At 44.0% G+C, this 13,813-nt stretch overlaps 1 protein-coding gene across 2 annotated transcripts in view; it reads right to left on the bottom strand.

Annotated features, from left to right (window-relative positions):
* Window positions 1-10,473, bottom strand: part of DNMT3A (DNA methyltransferase 3 alpha) — a 152,406-nt gene extending 141,933 nt beyond the window's left edge. Inside the window, exon 1 of one of the 2 annotated variants that reach the window (XM_031951439.1) lies at window positions 10,358-10,473. The gene's annotated coding sequence lies outside the window, so the exon portion shown is untranslated. The remainder of the gene's footprint in view (window positions 1-10,357) is intronic. The other variant, XM_031951438.1, reaches the window with a different exon arrangement.
* Between the last annotated feature and the right edge of the window lie 3,340 nt (window positions 10,474-13,813).

Raw genomic sequence — 13,813 nt, 5'->3', positions numbered from 1 at the left:
GGGAAGTCTGAAGTAAAAGCAAAGAGAATGGATATAAAAAGGAATTAGTTCAATGACATATATGTAGAGAATTAAAACTATGTAGTGACTGGCTTTTATAAATAAGCAAGGCTGAAAAAATCCAGGAGTCAAGAGTGGACTACAGGTGAATGTGAACAGGAAATGCAAATTATTGTTGTTTTAACCTAAAACCACAGCATAGAGATAAGAGTAAATACTGTATTCGTATTTTTTTCAGTCTGGGAAAATGCTAACAGAATGGAATCCAAGTTAAGGAAAAGAAGGGACCTCCTTTCTACCTTTTAAACTCTGAGAAAGCATAGATTTTCTGTCTGCCTTTGGGCAGCTAGGTGGCACAGCAGATAGAGTGCTAGATCTGAACTCAGGAAAACTCATAATTTTCCCGAATTCAAATCTAATCTCAGAGACAGCTAGATGGTGCAGTGGATAGAGTACTGACCCTGGGGACCTGAGTTCAGATCTGTCCTGAGACACTTAACACTTTCTAGTTGTGTAACCTTGAGCAAGTCAATTGCTCTAAATGCCTCACCAAAAAAAATTTTTTTTAAAAATCTGACTTCAGATGTTTATTATGTGTGATGATAGGCAAGTCACTTAAACCTTTTTGTCTCAGTTTCTTCATCTGTAAAATGAAAAAGAAATGGCAAACTACTCCAGGATCTTTACTAAGAAAACACCAAACAGAATCCTGAAGAGTCAGACACAGTTGACTGAATAACAACTGAGTTGCTCACACACTGTTCTGTTCCACCTTCCCATACACGGTCCAGGAAGCTAGCACATGGTAACACAAGTGGGTGCTTAGACTCACCACAGATCATGTCACCTTTCCGAGTTCAGCATACAGCTTCCATCAAAGAATCAGTGTTTAGGGGAATGGTAGAAAGAACACTCTTGCCTACATAAAGCAGAAAAGCTAAATCACTTATAAGAGAAACACAAACTAGTCCTTGCCTGTTCTGTCTTAGTATCGGTCAGTCTTTTTCTTGAAGGTTGTATCCATAACTGGGAGGGGGTTCAGAGAACCACAGAGATGATTAAATAGTTGTAATACATGAATTATGAAAAGACTTTTAAAAGTCAAGATCCCAGACTTAACAAGCTCAAATTCTTTCCTTCAAATTCATGAGTGGTTCTAGTAAATTGCTCACAGAGGAATATATCCACTGTCATTAAGAATGTGGGTCGGCTCCCTATTCTCAAGGTTTAACCTTACACTAGCCTTGCTGCCAAAGGAGGAGCATGAAAAGTTTATATGGGAGGGGAGAAAGGGGAGCAAGTGCTATTATTAAAAAATCATATTTATATGGTGCCTTAAGGTTACAATGCACTTAGCCTGGTGACAACCTTGTAAGATAGGTAGTAAAGAGTTTATAAAACCTTCCCAAGGTCACAAAAAAAATTAGTGGCAAAAGTAGGATCAAATATTAGGTTTTCTGAGTCAAGGGCCCTTTTTTTCATTCTACCCCCAATGCATCCCTATGAAAAAATCACCATAGGGACAAACTGTCCATATCTGTCCCTTCATAGGAGTCACACCACTCCCCAACAAAGAGCCAATCTTGTACATATTGCTGTTGATCTGTATGTGTGTGTGGGAGGAGGGTAGGGAGGTGAAGGTGTGTGAAAGAGAAGAGAGACAGACACAGCAGCAAAGAGGGGGGAGAGAGAGAGGAACAGAGAGAGATGGAAGAAATTCTTCTCTATTCCATAGCCCTCCTATAACAACATGGGGACTATGCAAGGATGCTTTCCACCATCATCAAAACTGTCTGGATTCTGCCTCCTCTGAGGATTGAACACAAAGAAAATGGTGTACACTATGAGGGGCTCAAGTTAAGCTAACCTGTTGACATTAAGGGTTGAGTTGTGTAGTTTCCTATATCTGAAGGTCTTTTAACAGAAGATTAGATGTCAAGATAAATAAAGAGAACCAGGAGAACAACTTGCATGATGAATACATTCATGTAAAGAAAAACAATATTTTTCAATATTCCTGGTCAATTTAATGACCAAACATGACTTCAAAGAAGTCTCTCACACACACACACACACACACAGAGTTGGATATGGCTAATGTGGTCTTTTATTTTTCTTATCTGGACTTGGCTGTTTTAAGGGAGGATTCTATGGGGACAGGGGAAGGGAGCCATTGATAAGTGAAGATGAATTTTTTAAAAGTATCAATAATACATTCAATGAGAAAAAAAAGAGGATGAATATTTATTTTCATCTGTTCCACATCATAGTACTTTGGATGAATTCAATGACCTCTCTAAGTAACTTCTCCAAGTATCTTCACTCTGTACTCTGATTGTATACACAGATACTCTCATATTAGTTAAATTTATACTGTAGACATATCTATGAACATACAACCAAGTAATCATGTATACAGTATATACATTGATATATCAATCATTGAAGAGAGATGGCTCACATTAAAAAAACTAAACCAATCTAACTCACCTGGATATAGTGTCCAGATGAACTTATATTTACTAAAGTCTACATGTAGACATACATATTGTGTTTAGCCAAGTCAGAACTCCTATTCAGATCCTGCCTCTGACCCAGAATTGTTGTGTGAGGGGCAATTCATTAGCTCAAACAATTCTTAAAATCTATAAGCTACAGATGAATTGACATATTTCCATGCTAAGAAGTTTCCTATACCACAAAATCATAGAGCTGACCTAAGTATATGTATATATGGGAGAGAGAAAGAGATAGGAAGGGGGAGAGAGAGAAAAGGAGGAGAGGGGGAGAGAAAAAGAGAAAAGAGGGAGGGGAGAAACTAGTAAAAAGACACAAAGAATTATAAGAGGATAAGAATATTTTGGTCCAGACCTATGATTTCATTGGTAAAGGTAATTCCCAGATAGGAAACTCCTACTAATGCATATTAGCACTTCCTCTTTAGTATATAGTCATGAGAGGGGAATGGAACCATTGAGAAGTTAAGAGGCTTACACAGGATCCCACAGTCAGTATATCAGAAGCGGAACTGGAATCCAAGCCTTTCTGACTGTGAGGCTGGCTCGCTCTCTTAGGGAGACCAACTTATTATATACAACAAAGACCTATGTGTGGAGTGCCTATCTGTGTCAGCCAGGGGGGTAATGGGAAAAGTCTTGGACTTGTAGTTGCTAATGTTTTCTCCTCATAATCCCCTTCTTTAAAAAATCATTTTATGTTTCTTCTCTGAATTTTGTACACCCTAATCAAAGCACATAATGCTTCCTCCACTGAGTATAAACAATTTGAAGATGGTATTGCTAATCTTTACCTCTGTGAGCCTGGTACCTAGTACAGTGCCTAGCATATGATGGATGCTAAATAAGTGCTTGTTACATTGAATTAAAAAACTGATAGTATGTCAGCTCTGTCCTTTTCTAGGTTTTGGGAAAGTACCTACAATTCTGACATCCTGTAATCTGCACTGAATCTACATCTACATGTTATAATCTGTCATTTAACTTCTCTGATCCTCACTCTATTCCTCTGTAAAGAGAGGCTAACAAGCCTCTCACCTCCCCATGGCCAAAAACTAATATGGGAAAAAGAACATTGTAACTATAAAGCAGCATTTAAGCATAAAGTATTATGACAATTCTTAAGCACACACAGGATGTGTTGGGACCTTCTCTCTAGGGCCCCTTGGGTAGACATAAGGAGTCTAAGCTAAAACTGTGCCCTTCAGGTTGTATGTAAGGAGAAGGAATTTGAACTCTTTATTTTACCATTAGGATTCCCCATGGACACCAAAGCATATATGTACAATCACACACCCAGCTTTCCGTGAAGGCCACCTAAGTTCCTGACTTGCCTTGCCCATCTGCTACATCTCAAATGTAAATAACTCATGGGGTCCCCCAGATAAAATTTAATCCAGCTCCTCTCATTGTCAGAGGAATAATTTGAAGACCTCTCTGTGTGATAACAAACACATCCAGTTATTACAGCGGCGAGTAGAAGTGGGGAGAGGGGAGAGGGTAGGAGGGATAAAGAGAGCTCTTCTCTTGATCTTGCCCTTCCACCTTCTTTCAGCTGCCCCCCTCCTCAACCAGATGAGGGTCGCTCCATGCCAGGAATGCAGAAAGCTGGCTGCCCTTGGAAGCTGCCTCCTGCTGCGTCAGCAGGAAGGGCCTGTGTGGGAAGGGATCTTTGAGAGCAGGTCAAGTCAGTTCCTCATTTGACCCAAGGCCCAGCAGAAAGCTGCAAACCCAAGTAGAAAGTTGGGGCCAGGCTCAGTGGACTTCAGGAACCTTGTCCTCCCCTCCTCCTTCCCCTTAACCACCCCACTTTTGTTAGTGGGATGGAAGGCTCCATTGAATAGCTAATGCGTCACTCCAGGACTCATATTCTAATGACTCCAAGTGTAAAGGGGAAGGGGAAGGGAGCAGAGAATTTGGCTATTTCTAGTATCCACATGTATCTGGATCACAAATGAACCCAGAAAAGACCTGACTAGTCAAGGAAATGCCTCCGACCATGTTTTCTGTGTTCCTTAAACAGGAAAAATGAAACTATATGCTAAGCCTGGTTAAATCTCCAAGAATGAGGAATCAGAGCCTGAAAGCCAGAAAGAGGTAAATAGCTTTCCAATGCAAGAAAACCAGAAAGGATAGAACACCAAGAGGACAAATGAATCCCAAGCTGAACTCAAACACACCATACACTGTCTTAGGAATGAGGCCATACACTCACTGTTCTCTCTGGGCAATGAGTCTTCAACGCTTTTGCCAAATAAGCCCTTCATCAGACTTTGTGATAAAAACACACACACACACACACACACACACACACACACACACACACACTGATTTGTATAAGGATACAGAATCACCAAATGTCCTATCAGGAAGGGACCTTAGTGGCTGTCTTATTAACCCCTATACCTGAACAAGAATCCAGTCTTTGCCTGAAGACCTCCAAAAAAGGTCCATTTTTTTAAACTCACTCTAGTTATTATGAAGTTTAGCCTAAATTTGCCTCTTTAGAACTTCTGTTCTTAAGTACTGGTTTTGTTCCCCAATGCTGAGCCCAAAGAACCCTACCCCCTTTTCACATGACAATCCAGTAAATAGTTGAAGACAATTATTTTATCTCTCCTAAATCTTGCACAATTTGTGCAAGGCCTTATAAATGGGTCACATTTTTACAATCACTATGCACTCAAGGAATGACACCCTGTTTTCCTTGACATGGGGCAACCATAATTTGTGTTTTCCCCTACCTGAAATGTCTTTCCTACCACCATTCTGCTTACTGAAATCCTTAGAGAAAATGTGACATAGATTAAGGTTTCTTAAACTTTTTCCACTCATGATCTTTTCCCCCAAGAAATTTTTATGTGATATATATAATATATACTCATATATATAAAATAGATATATAATAATATAGATATATATAGATATATAGATAGATATATAAAATAGAATCCTGCCACAGACATACACTTTATACGTTTACTCAGAATCTCATAGAGTCTGTTTCTCCATCTGTAAAATGAGGATAAAATACTTGCATTACCTCCCCTCACAGGGCTGGAAACTTTCCTTTGCAAACCTTATAGCATTATGATAGAAGAAAAGAATTTTTTTTTTATCATGATCCAACTTTCATGGTTCAGCTCAAATCCCACCTCCATTGACCTTATGGCCAATATCTACCTAGACCAATCATCTGGTGCATATCACCTGTTGTCTGGTATAAGCACTTGCCCATGTGTCTCTCTAATGAACTGCAAGTTTCATGGTAGGCAAGTTTCATATCTACTTCTTTTTATATTCTCCACAGTGTTTTGCAGCAAAATAGATGGCCAAGAAATAATACAAATGATTATAATTGATGATAATAACTCATATTGATATAGAGGCTTAAGATAACAAAATACTTTCTTCATATCAGCCACAGGAGAAAGTATAACTGCTGTTAGCCTCATTTTACAATTGTGGAATCAAGCCTTAAAAAGATCAAATGACTTGCCCACAGTCATAAAGCTAAGAATTATCAAAGCTGGGATTATAGAAAAATGACATTGGTGGAAAAATTGAATTTTTCCAAGTTACTGAAGCCCATTAAAATGGCTCTGCTAGTAATGCGTCAGAATTTCTAGATCCCTTAAATTGACATGGTTATGGGACACCAAAGAGCAACAGAAAAGCCAAGATATTAGATAAACAGAACCTGTCAGTCATACATGATCCTATGGACACCTAGTAAATAATAATTGTGTTGACATAGTACTTTCATTTCTTCCTCATAACAACCTTTGGAGATTGGTTAATTAGAGATTATTAGGTGATATAGGACTACATAATCTTTGAAGTTTCTTCTTCCAAATCTATGGTTCCCATTTTATAAATGGAGAAACCCAGCCCCAGAGATGTTTAGTGACTTATCCAATGAGCCATAAGCATAATGACAGAGCCAGTATTGGATCCATGTCATCTCACTTCCAGCCCTGAGCTCTTTCTTTGCAGACCAACTTAGATAAAATGCAGCACAATGCAGTGGAAAACCACCTTCACTGAAACTAAGGAGCTCTGAGTTCAAATGCTGGCTCTCATTGATTTGTTTTGTGTTCTTGAGTAAGAGATTCCACCTGTCTCAACTCAGTTTCCTTACCTATAAATTGAGGTTAGATATGATAATGTCAGAGTCCCTTCTAACATTCTTTAGTATAGTACATACATTCCACAGAACCAATCATATTTAAAGATACAAAGAGCCCCAAACACTGGAATCATAGATATCTTTGTGTAGAAATAAACCAGAAGAACAAGTATAAAATTTCTATGAGTTGACAGACATACAAATAGTGAAAGATACTGGAATATATGTAAAAGCCAACCTTCACTTGGTATCTAAGAGAGAGATACCAAATATACATATAAAACAGAAGCATACAGAACCAGTTTTTGGACACAATTGTGGTATTTTCTAGAAGTCTAAGTCCAGGGACACCCCACATAGTATCCTGCATAAAAACATTACCTCAACTCCCCAGTGCCTGCTATTCCATTATTATGAATTAGAACCTTTAAGCTATCAAGGATTTATAAGACACCTAGTCCCATCTCTCATTTAAGGCAAGAGTGTTCTTTGAAGCATCCTTGACAAGTGACTATTTTACCTCTACTTGAAGGGTAGAGGATAACTTCCTCATTAAGTAAACCATTCCATTTTTGAGTAAAGATCTCACTCTCTGGGTCAAGAAGATATACTAGTTGACTCTGAGAGAACTAACACCTTAAGCTTTCCCTAACACCTGTTACATTAGTGAAGGAAAGGACTTGTAAGAATAGGGCAAAAGAGGGACTGAGAGCAGGGGTGGTTTGAGGGTAAAGGTCAGATGGGAAGGGAGAGACCTTTAAAGGGAAATTGGGGGGGGGGAACCTGGTCTCTGGAGTGCATGCATATACACATTCACATACACTTTTTTTATATATATAAAAAGTTTCTCCCTCCATTAGATTATTGGTGAAGTCCTAAAACAGAGCTGAGGTAAAGGGGGAAAGAATCAGAGTGCTACCTGAATCCTTCCCCCTAGTTAATACAAGAGGACCCCCATGTAACATTTCCTCTAGATCACCTTACCCTATGAGAATGGGAGATGGGGTAGAATGAGAGATCTCCTTTGAGACAATGACAGGGAAGCATCTGATGAATCCCAAAAGATTCATCTAGTCCAATTGTCACTCCTCTGGTCCCTTAGGTATAGTGGGGCTGCAACACTGACAAAATCTATACTAGCTTCAAGTTTGTCCAAATTCATCAAGCTCAGATGGGCTGGGGGCAACTCTAGCCAGTTCTCCATTGAATACAAGTGACTGGCCAATGGTGGAGGGTAGCGCTCAGGGTCTTCTGAACATTCCCCTGTACCTGAAGTTATAAGGCAGGGATGCTTCCTTATGGGTCTCTGATCCCAACCCTTTGACCAGAGCAGGACACGTTAGACAACAGAACATGAGGCATTTGTTTTCCTTGATCCATCTTTATTTGGAGGGTTGACGTTTCCTTGGCTATAATTTTGTAGAGTCCTTTCCCACTGCTGCTGGATCCCCCACTAGACTAGACTGTCTAGTTGAAGAGAATCTTGGGTTAGCATACTGATTGTCAGGCTGTATGCTTAAGGACACTGGGGAAGTTACAGGGGGATGGACTCTCAACTGTATCTCTGGGTCCATCAGCTGAGGAGAAGTGATTTAAAGGGAAGGGGGAAAGTAAAGGAAAAAAAAAGAAAAGGAAAGATAGAAGAGGGGGGGGAATAAAAAGTAGAAGAGAAGGAAAGGTAGCCCTAATAGATGGAAGAAAGGAAAATAGAGGGGAGGGCTTAGGAACTGGAAAGATAGTCCAGAGAAAAACAGTTTCCCAGCCACAGTATTACAGGCAGACTACAGCTCTGAGCTAGGGACTGGGGGAATGGGTAGAAGGAGGGGTAAAGCTTTGGGATTATGCCAGCTCAGCCCCCGCCTCGACACTGGGGGAAGGGGTGCTTAAGAGGTGTGCAAAAGAGATGGGGATAGAGCAACAGAAGTAGGAATTGGTGAGGAATTCTTTCTGGACTTTTGCTTTCCCTGGGAGGGAGTGAAAGATGAAGGACTCTGGGGCAGAGGGGCCCAAAAGCCTCTTCCCCCCCCTGCGCAAGGCCTCGTCCTTCACTGTGCAGATGCGAAGCGTTCAAGGACACGTCTGCACCAGCTCCAGCGTGTGTGTGTCTCTGTGAGTGAGTGTGTGTGTGTGTTGTTTGGGGGTTAGGGGGTGGGGGCGGAGGCTGCTGCAGGGGAAACAGGAGCGGGGAGCGACCCCCGGGAAAAGCCCAGCAGCTCCCCAAACATTCGGCTGGGCCCCGCTTCCCCTCCCCTGTCACCCCAACATTTTCCTGTTTCCCCCATCCCCCAGCCTCTCCGATAGACCTGAGCTCACGGGGGAGGGGGGGGCGATGGAAGGGGGGGTGGAAGGAGGAAAATCCTCATCAGCCTCCCCCGTCCTGTCACCCCCCCACCCCACCCGCTACATTGCGGCGCCGCACAGAGGTCCCTAGGCCGAGAGGGGGTGGGGAAGGCTGGGCCTGGGGCAGGACTCTCGTGAACCCCAGTGCAGCTCCAAACGCCCCTCGAACCCGAGATGGGGGTTGTATATGGGTGTGTGTGGGGGGAAAGGTTGGTAGGATTAAAGTCGTGTGAGGGAGGGGAGAGACGGATCACCCGTCAACCTATGCCTCTTCCCAAATCCCGGCTTTTACCCCGCACCCTGAGCCACAGGTGGCCAAGGGGGGGAAGGCAAGGGCCAGAGCGAACTCAGCCCTTCCTCAGTGCCCCCTCCCAGCTCTCGCGACCAATAGATCCCCCCTCCCTGAGAGATTTCCTCCTCCGCCCCTTTCCTTCAGCCACCCCACCCCTGGGAGGCCCTACAGGGTCCTCCGCCCCCGCAGGGGGCCAGGGCCTGGAGGGGGCCGGGCCGGGCCAGCGAGGGAGGGAAGGGAGGGAAGGGGGGCGAAGGGTCGTGCCAGGCTGCCATTTTCTGCCGCGGCTACTGCTGCTCTGCCCTCAGTCCCCAGTCCTTTACCCTCTTCTCGTTTCCCTGTAGGGCAGAGGGGCGGATTATTTGGGGAATTGAGATCCTAGCTCTCCTAATTCGTCAGCCCCTGGATTCTCAGCCCGTCATCCAAGGGGCGGGAGGGTGGGGGGCGCAAGACGAATTCGTAAGCAGTCGGAGTCAGGATTGGGGCGGGGGGGGGGCGGTTGTGGGGGAGCGGGTTGTGGGTGCCCCCTCCCAATGCATGACAGAGCCTAGAGTCCCCAGAGAGCCAGATCAGCCCAAAGGAGTGGGGCCAAGTAGTCCCTGTCTCCCCTCACCCCCAGCCCCTGCAGGAGAGCTAAGGGAAGGGATGGAGGAGCGGCCCCCCGCGGGCATTGTATGGACTTGAACTTGAGACTGAAGCTGGGGGGGGAAAGGGAGGAGGGAGCGGGGCTGGCGGGGGAGGGGGGGAGGTAGTGGTGGAGGGAGAGTCTCTAGGAGCTGGGGGTGGGAGCGGGGGACGGGAGAGGGCGCTTTCCGGATCCCAGAGGGAAATAAACAGACCCACAAATAAGACGTGCAAAACCTTCCCTACCCCCCCACCCCCAAGTCGCATCCACCACCCAATGCCCAGCGCCCTCACCCTGGCCGCCCCGGGCGCCCAGCTCCGAGTTGGAGGGGGCCGAGGGAGGAGAAGGGAGCCGGGGAGGGAGGGCAGTTGCGGGTGTTCACGACCCGGACACTGCCAGCCGCGGGGGCCGCCCTCTCCCCCCCCCCCCACTCCGCCCAGAGCGGCGCTAATTACCGTGTGGCCGGTCCGGCCCGGCCCTGCTCCGTCCCTCCGTCCTGCCCTGTTCTGTCCTGTCCTCTTCTCTCCTCCTCCTCCTCCGCCTCCTCCTCCTCCGCCGCCGCCGCCTCCTGTGCTCCCTCCCTCCCTCCGCTCGCTCTGTCGCGCTCCCTCTCTCCGCCTCCTCCGCTGTCTCCCCTCCCTCCCCCCTCCTCTCTCCGCCTTCCTCCTTCCCTCCTTCCCGGCCTGACCAAGGCCTCCCGCAGCCCCGCCGCTCTGCCCGCTGCTTCCCCTCCTTGCGGCGGCTCTGGCTCCGGCTCCGGCGCTGCGGAGCCCGGCCTGGGGAGGGAGCAAAAACTGGGGTGGTTAGAGAGGTGAGAGAGTGGGGATCCGGGAGCTGGAGCCCGCGTGGGTCCTAGCGCCCCACCTTTCTTCGAAGTAGTGCACAGCTCTAACCTTCCCCCTACCCCCCTCTCCCGACCAATATAGATATACACGCACACATACAGGCCAGAGTGGGAATTCCCCCAACCTCTCAGTTAGGAGAGACGACACACCCTACGCACCAAAAGCAAAGAAAAACAACGGGGTCATGTAGCCCTGCTCTGCAGTGCCCCCCCGGATCCTGCAGCGGGCTCTTGGGGAAAACCCCCTTCTCTAACTTAACCCTTGCTGCCACGGCTTCTCCAAGCTCAGATTTTCTGCACACACATACAAACCTTGCAGAACTCTGACTCCTGGACTCAAAGATTGACTGCCCTAACATCCAGCACTGAGCTCAGGGACAGCAGCCCCTCCTCTCCCCTGGCCTTAGTCAAAACCCTGCCCCACCAGTTTGCCTAGCCCCAGGGGCACGGCATCTAGCCTGCAGTTCTCTTTACCTCCAGCAGAGTCCACTGTACTCTGTCTCAGCACTGAGGATGGGGACAGCAGCCCCACAACCCCACTGCTTCCCCATAACGCTTTCCTTAACCTTCTCCATTCACCACATCCCTTCACCCCACTTCGCCCAAATTCAGCCCAAGGGCCTACATTCTCTGGTTAAGATTTTCTGGAATAAAGACCAGCTGGGCCCAACCCAGGTCAAAGGTCAGAATTTTAATGCTTTTGGCTAAAAGCCAAGGCAGAGTCTAAGTGAGGCTCTAGAACAGTTCTTCCTTTCCGTCTTCTTCAGAACTCTGTCTCATACCCTATCCCCCGCTATCTTCCTCCCTGACTTCAACATCTATAGGGAAGTGTCTCCCTTGAAGCATCGACCTCAAAGTTTTTTGTTCTCTTACACTCCATTAGATACTGATCTCTATCACTGACCTCAAAGTTTCTAACTCTCTCACTCCATTAGATATTGATCTCCACCCCAGGTATTAATGCTCTACCTCCAAAAAACTATTTGTATGTATTTATTTACTTATCTGTGCCTATGCTGTTTTATAGAAGGTCTCTGAAACCAGATACTATCTCATTTTTGCTTTTGTATCCCTAGCCCTAGCACATGACCCAGTACATTTCAGAAAAAAAAATGCTTGTTGCATTAAATTGAGATGGAGGAATATCAGAGAAGTCTTCAAAAAGGATGTGACATCTGAATTCTGGTATTAGATATAAAGGGAAACTTCAATAGGCTGAGGTTTCAGAACAGAGAAATGGAGAATTCATTCAGGACTTAGGGAAGGTATAACAAAGACTTAGGAGGCATAGGAGAAAGAGGGCAGTGCTAGAATAGGATGGCCCAGTTGGACTGGATCTTGGGAAATGTGAAGGTGACTATCAAAAAGGCAAAGATAATAATAGAAAGGGACCTAAAAGTTTGCAAGGGTAGCTGTGAAAAAAGCATTTGTCAATACAACAGTACAATATTTATGAATTTCCATTATTTGATATTTTTGTAGATGCACAGTCTCACTGATGTGGACATTCTTTCCACCAATGCAGATTGTCACTCCTCCATACTTTCTAATCCTTTGTAATTCTTGTTTAATTGTCCCATAAATCCTCAATAGAAGCATAGATTTGGAATTGAAAGAGGCCTCAGAAATCATCTGGTCTGATTCCCATTATTTAATAGATGAAGTAATCAAGGTCAAATGCCTTGGTCAAGGTCTAATAGTCAATAAGAAACAGAGTCTGGATTCAAATCCTAGTTCTCTGATTCCAAATTTTTCTATTCCACAATATCTTTATCCATTCTAAGTATTTAATTATACTAATAGCTAGCATTTATAAAGCACTGCAAGGTTTGCAGTGTGCTTTTAAAACATTTTCTCATTTGATCCTTATAACCACCCTATAAGGAAGATACAATTATTATTCCCATTTTATAGATGAGAAAAGTGAGGCTGAGAAATGATAAGTGATTTGCCCATGTTCATACAACTTGTGTCTGAGATTGGATTAAATTCAAGTGTCTCTATCTATTCACTAAGTCACTTAATTGCCTACATTTAGGGCATATTAGTATAGCACCCAGAAAGGTGGAAGTACAACAACAATTTTTTAAAAGTAACGAAACTATATATATATAACCACCCTATAAGGAAGATACAATTATTATTCCCATTTTATAGATGAGAAAAGTGAGGCTGAGAATGATAAGTGATTTGTCCATGTTCATACAGCTTGTAAGTGTCTGAGATTGGAAGAAGTAATGCTGAGGCAATAGGTGGTTTAATGGACAGAACCTATACCCTCGAGTCAGGAGCACCTGAGTTCAAATCCTCTCAAACACACTCAAGACTTAAAAATTGTGTGACCCTGGGCAAGTTACTTAACCCAGATTGCAAACAAAGACAAAAAAAACAAGGAAACAATGTAAAATATTTCTACATTAATTACATGTTTGGGGGAAAGAGTGGAACAAGAAAAATAAATAAAGAAAAAAATAATGCTTCAATTTGCATTCAGAGTCTATCTCTTCTCTCTCTGAAGATGAATAGCATTATGAGTCTTTTCCAATCATCATGGTGACCAGAGTACCCAAGTCTTTCACAGTTAATTACTATTACAATATTGCTATTACTTTCAATGATCCTAGTTCTTTGTTTCTTTATTATTATAATAACTTTTTATTGACAGAACCCATGCCAGTATAATTTTTTACAACATTATCCCTTTCACTCACTTCTGTTCCGATTTTCCCCCTCTCTCCCTCCACCCCCTCCCCTAGATGGCAAGCAGTCCTATATATGTTGAATATGTCGCAGTATATCCTAGATACAATATATGTGTGCAGAACCAAAAAGTTCTCTTGTTGCATAGGGAGAATTGGATTCAGAAGGTAAAAATAGCCTTGCAAACAGTTTACATTCATTTCCCAATGTTCTTTCTTTGGGTGTAGCTGCTTCTGTCCATCACTGATCAATTGAAACTGAATTAGGTCTCTTTGTCAAAGAAAACCAATTCCATCAGAATACATCTTCATACAGTATCGTTGTTGAACTATATAATGATCTCCTGGTTCTGTTCATTTCACTTAGC

Source organism: Sarcophilus harrisii, chromosome 2 (genome assembly GCF_902635505.1).
Source record: "Sarcophilus harrisii chromosome 2, mSarHar1.11, whole genome shotgun sequence".
Classification (NCBI taxonomy): domain Eukaryota; kingdom Metazoa; phylum Chordata; class Mammalia; order Dasyuromorphia; family Dasyuridae; genus Sarcophilus; species Sarcophilus harrisii.
This window is presented reverse-complemented; position numbering and strand designations above follow the sequence as displayed.